Source organism: Chlamydotis macqueenii, chromosome 7 (assembly GCF_036417535.1).
Source record: "Chlamydotis macqueenii isolate bChlMac1 chromosome 7, bChlMac1.mat, whole genome shotgun sequence".
NCBI classification, from domain to species: Eukaryota; Metazoa; Chordata; class Aves; order Otidiformes; family Otididae; genus Chlamydotis; species Chlamydotis macqueenii.
In genome coordinates, this window is record NC_141562.1 from 13,235,610 (window position 1) to 13,241,686 (window position 6,077).

The window sequence follows — 6,077 nt, forward strand, 5'->3', positions numbered from 1 at the left end:
CACTCTGATACTTAAAGCTCTGATGGAAAAGCAACTGTTCTGCAAGTTACTGAAGCAAGCTTCATAGTTACTGTTGGCGAGTTTTCCCCAGCCAATTTGTGTTCTTTTGGGATTCTGCTCAGGAAAAGCCTCCCCCCCTGCTGCAGCAATCATACTGCTTTAACAGCTCCAACTGTAGAAACTTAATTTATTTACTGATTTCACACAGAAAGGCGTTGCAACAACACTAGCAGCTGAAAGTCTGCTAGTTTCTAGAGTTTCACCAGTGACTACAAAAATCAGATAACTCCGTAAATGGGCTGTTACTTCTTCACAGGCAAGATGTTTCAGGAAGGTGCTTTGTCAACCCTTGTAATTTAGGGAGTTGTGTACCATGAGCACATACTGTTTAGGAAAGGAATAAGAAACTTGCATTGCAAAATTAAACAGAACATCTCATAGAGATATACTAACACACTTTGGAATTCAGCAAGAAGCTTTATGTGTATAGCTTTTTTTTTTTTTAAATACTTGCTGGTATAAAATGCTCTGAAGTTTTGTTCTCTTTGCTAGCTTTTGTAGTACTTCATTATTTGCACATTCAGATCTTAATATTCTCACTGCTGTCACTTCATCTTATTACCTTGGAGTGTTTATGCCCTTTACAAAATTTCTCTGGCAACTTCTCTTTTATGACACAATCTTAAAAGTCACCAGCATTTTTAATGCCATTGAGGTTACACTCACATCTGACGCTATGTCATCCTTCCCTGGCAGATTGATGATAAACAGGAGAAGACATTAAAGTCAAGATACGTCGCTGCTAACTTCAAGAAAAATTCAAGCAGGTAGGTAGTTTTAACCAATAGCTATAATTTGTTTCTGGATTTTTTGTTATTGAGGATGCTTGGTTTTGTAAACATGTTTCAAGTATTTATCAACTAAAATAAGTTATCAAGGCTAAAGTTAGGTAAGCTATTCTCATGGCAGCTGTTGCTGAAAAGATGATTTTCAGTGCTCTTAAAATGCTGATGTACATCAAGCTCTGTTTTGAGAGAGGCATACAAATAATCAGATTTTTTCCCCACTTTATAATTGCTTCTGGTTTTTACCAGCTAGCAACCTGAAGTAACATCTACCTAGTTGTCAGTTCATTTGCCCCAAACCCACTATAAGTACGGAACTCTTCCCACATGAGACTCAGGAATTTGAGGATTCTTTTTTGCCTTCTTCTGCAAGAGGCCTTATGGCTTGCAGATTAGAAATACCTGAACAACTCTCAGTTCCTTGCCAGTGTGGCATATTGAGCTCTATTTGTCTCTGTCAGGAAGCAGACAGGACAGCGCTGCTTCCTGAGGTGAGATGAGCTATGAACCAAGGGTAACCACAGCACAAGTGGCATCCACTCAAATAGGGCACAGTCCTACAGCAGAACAGGGTGCTGGGAACAGGCTCCATCAACACTCACAGTAAGGGCACAAAGGAGGTCCAGGGCCCTCTGGAGAGGCCAGTCAGGAACAGCAGGAGATAAGGCCCAAAACAAGACTGGAGACAAATCTGAGGTCCATTTAGCAGCTATAATTAGACAAGGAAAAAACCCCACAACCAGAACTCAAACCAAACACACCTATAGCATAGCTTAGACAAGGAGTGATGGCCTGACCAGGCCTGAGCTTAAATGGAGCTCCTGGGTCCATGGAGGAGGTGTGTGGGTGGAGGCCCCAGGTGAGGCTGGTCAGGGCCATTTATGCCTGTTGGCACCCTCAGGACCCCAACTGTCCCTACCTGTAGCATGTCAGTGAGGTCTTTTAAGGAACAGAAATGCTTGACTCTCCGAAGTCACTGAGTCTGCAAATACAGTGGTGCTAAATTTCTCAAGCTAAGCAAGCCTCTTCCTTTCTTTCAGGTGCAGGGAAGAGGCACACACTTCATGCCCTCTGGTATCACATGGCTTACTGCAGAAGTGCGGTAGACTTTAAGCATCCAAAAATGCCAGGTCAGTGCATGCAAAATTAGCCATGTCTTCCCAGATGTAGCGTTTACTGGCCAGGCACAACACAATCGTTCTGCACTCATGCTTTATATTGCTCATGCACAATCATGCAGTGAAGTAAGGGCCAAGATTTCCGATGAAAACAGAAACTGGGGGCAAACTGCTGTCCACTGCGGGCCAGGAACATCTGATAGGAAATGCTTAGAATAAATGCAATGGGCCCTTATAATGGGCATCGGAAGATGAAATCACAGTCCCTTCTGGCCTTACTTCATGTAAAACAGTATTAGCACTTAAATTATCCGTGCTCAGCACGCTTGCAACTGTGAGCTTCTTTTCAGTGCCAATCAGGCAGGTAGATACTATCTACAGAACCAAGGCCAAGAAAGACTAAATAAGGAAGTCATTGTCAAAACCACAATTAGAATTAAAGAGTTTCTGTATTAAACTCATGTTGTTCAAGACTTTTCTCTTTAGATACTGCCAACTAACAATGCTGTGGGTGATTTATCTGATCATCTGTGTTGCAAATACAAAGGCATTAGCAGGGGTTGGCTTGCGTTCAGCTGGGTTCACAGGCACAGCACCACATCAGTGCAGCATACCTGACAGACATGTCTGCCCGTCCTCCTAGGTCATGTCTGTTCTGGGAGCAGGCTGGTCACACTGGAGTCCAAGCTGATAAATGTGAGGGAGGCTTAGCAAGATAGATGCTTTAATCCAGGCTTTGTAATCGCACAAGGAGACAGCATGGGTGTCTTTGCATTATAATTCCTACGGCTTTTGGTTTGTGCAGGGCTTAATGCAGCTTCAGCGTCAGTGACATGTCTAACCTTCTGTAGCCTGGACTGACGTCATGCCCACTGCAGAGGTCTGATCCAGATGACTCTGCAAGATTTAGGGCCAAGGTACCTGGGTAGTTCTGTTTCCAGGATCACAGCCCGGAGAGCCTTAATGGGCCTGACCAGCTGCACCTGGGGTCTCCACCCACCTCCTCTGCCCATGGGCCCAGGAGTTCTATTTAAGCTCAGCCATGGAGTATTGATGTGTGTTGTGGACTCTTTTTGGTTATTGTGGATTTTGTTCTGTATCTACTTGAATTGTATCTGTCTGTACTTGCCTGCTGGGTCACCAGACCTGCCACTGACCTGCGGATTGGCTTCTCTCTTCAACTTCAGGCCTGTGTTATTGTCTGGAAGATGATATTATCTGGACTCCTGGCTGAATCTGGATACTGCCCCAGGCTTGTCCTATTTGCTTTGTGTGGATACAGTGGGGCTGGGTGCTGGCTAGCGAGGTCCTTATCCTTCTCGCTGTTATTGTGTGGGGCTCCCTGTCTGTCAGGAAGCGGCTGTTCCTCACGGCTCCCTGATACCCACCACAGACTCAAATTTTGCTGGAGTTGCCTGCAATGAGGAACTACTTACAGGTTTATGCACTTTGGTATTATGCTATCCAGTTTTATTAATTCTGTTTGTCAGTACCAATTAATGTGTTATTCCGAATAAAACCAGAGAGATGGTAGCACTGTGTTGGACCAAAGGTCCACCAGCTTTAAACTTTGCCTAGCCACACACCCAGGGAAGAAGGCTTGAGTAGCATACAGGGGAGTTTTCCTCAACATGCTCTTCCAGTAATGTATAGCCAAAATAGTACTTTTGTGTAATGTAGCTGTTAATTAAACTTTCTTCCATTAATTTTGCTTTAACAAAACCTTAACCTGAAGAGCTTTTTGTATCTACAGTGTGCTGTAGCAGTGAGTTCTATTGTTTGACAACACATTGTGTGAAACAGTAGGTGTCTTCTGTTCTTATAAATCTGTTTGACTTAATATCCTCTACTTGTGAGAAACAGTGAGTGATCACTCTCTGATAACACTTTACATGTGGCTCTTGTTTTTATAATACACTGGTTGCCACTTCATTCAGACTGCCTTCTTTCCAGGGTGAAAGCAACTTAGCTGCTCCTTGTACCTTTGGCCATCCTTAGTACTGTTTTCTGTGCCTTTTTAGGTTCCACTTTGTGCCTTTTAAGCAGACCAGAACTGCATGGTATATCTAAGATGTAAGCAAATGCTAGATCTGGACTAAATATCGATGGCACATTGATGTTTCCAGTTCTGTTCTCCTTTGCTTCTCTAGTGGTTCTTAATGCTCCATGTGAGCAACACAGAATGGTTTCACAGAGGTATCTGTCACAGTACCAGGATCTCTGTTTTGAATGGTAGTGAAAATTCAGAGGCTGTGATTTCCATGGTTTGTGCTTCACTTCACATTTTAGTGAAAGAATTTAATCCACCATTTTGTTGCCTAGGCAGTTACTACTGTGAGCTCTTTCTTCAAATGTTTATACTCAGCTTTAGTTTTAGTAGGCTGAGTATCTTAGTGTTTCTGGGAAAGACTGGCCCCTGGTGCTGCTTGCTTTCTAGCATATTAACCAGTGTTGAAGGAGACAGATGACAAGCATATATGTCTGTGGCTGTGAAAATGAACAATTGTTAATTCTTGGGTTTTTTTTTCACAGCTTTTAGCAGAGTTTTTAATGGTTCAGTGATTGTACATGTTGGTGTTTGGGTGTTCATATTACCCTGCTTATTCTAACCAAGTGTTAGCCCCCCTGCTTGTTTTCCTCCAAGTTACTAATTTCCTGCTCTGCATTTTGTTCAAGCCTGTAACTTCCAACTTATTACCATGTTCCCAATAAATATATTCAGTTTATGTGGAGCTTTGTCATTAAGTTCCAGTTCCTTCTACTTTTCCTGTGTGCAGCACTTGGAGAGCAATGGTTCCTTCTCAAATAATCTGATTATCTTATAAAAATAGCTTATTACTTCTCTTAGCAAGGCAGGTCTTTGGGGTGACAGGAGTATTGATATCTGGCCCTCTAGAAAAGTAGTCTTTTCACTGAACAGTCAGATGAAGGAGGAGATGGTATGGTTACATCTAGCAAAGAACTCATGTGCATTGCCAAAACTACCTGCCACTGAGAGCAAATGTTCAAAATTCAGGTATATGCGTTGTTGGTTTCACCTTGTTGCATCTGAAATGTGTCTGCAAGCTTGGCTAAGATTTCCAGACTGTATTCCTTTTTCACTGCAAGGAAATAGCTGGGAGGAGAGAAGAGGATGGGGGTACAAATTGGTGATGGGGTACCTACCTGCTGGTACTGAACTGCAGCAGTAACAACAGTCAGTGCAGATCTGTGCCACTGCTTCTCCTTTCCCACATGCCAATCAAATAGTGAAACACTGGCATTTAAAGCTTTTTTTGTTTAATAGGAGTGGATGTGGACAGTACGGCTCTCTTGTATGTAGTAGAAAAGCCTCTCTGCAGGCTCGCATTTGAATGGGTTGGTCCACATTTGAAGTGCTTTATAGTACAACAGCTAGGGTCTTAATAATAATGAAGCTTCTTTTTTTTTGTAAGAAAAGTACTGCTAGAGTATATTGTTTCATAGATCCTATTTCTGACATCTGTTTTCCAGTCTGAAGAGATGTGAGACTTGGTGGCCTGCTTTCCACTCCGACACAAGGCTGTGGTGATAGTCAGTTGTGTAAGAAGCCTGGACCTGACTCTTCCTATACCATTTTGCTCAGTGGGATTCCTCTGGGAAGGAGCAGCAAATCTCATCAGTGGCTCTGGATGGATGAGGTGGGGGATGGGGAGAGCAAGGCTCTTTTTTTTTTTTTTTTTTTCTTCTCTCTCCTCCTTGCAGGAGGGAGAGGGTGGCTCAGCAGCTCTTCCTCCTCTCAAGCAGCGTCTTCCCCAGTGCTTCTGGGCGTTTGCTCCACTTGTGGGACAACCACGCCGGGGTGGACGCTGGTGTTTGCGGGGCCTCCTGGGTGGCACGTGTAAGGGCAGTGGGGGTTGGCCCCCGGTGAACCCCTCACCACTGACGAGAATTTTCCTCTTCCAGCATTAAAAAAAAAAGGGGGGGGGTGTGATTTCAGAGGGTGTCACCTCCGTTGCTGACCGGGAGGTATGTGTTGTCAAACCTCAACCTCTGCGAGTAACAGAGTAATTTTGCGTTTTTCTTATTACCGTCATTTTATTTATTTTTCTTGTTGTTAAACAATCCCGGGCGCTCCCAGCCTGCCACGCCGACC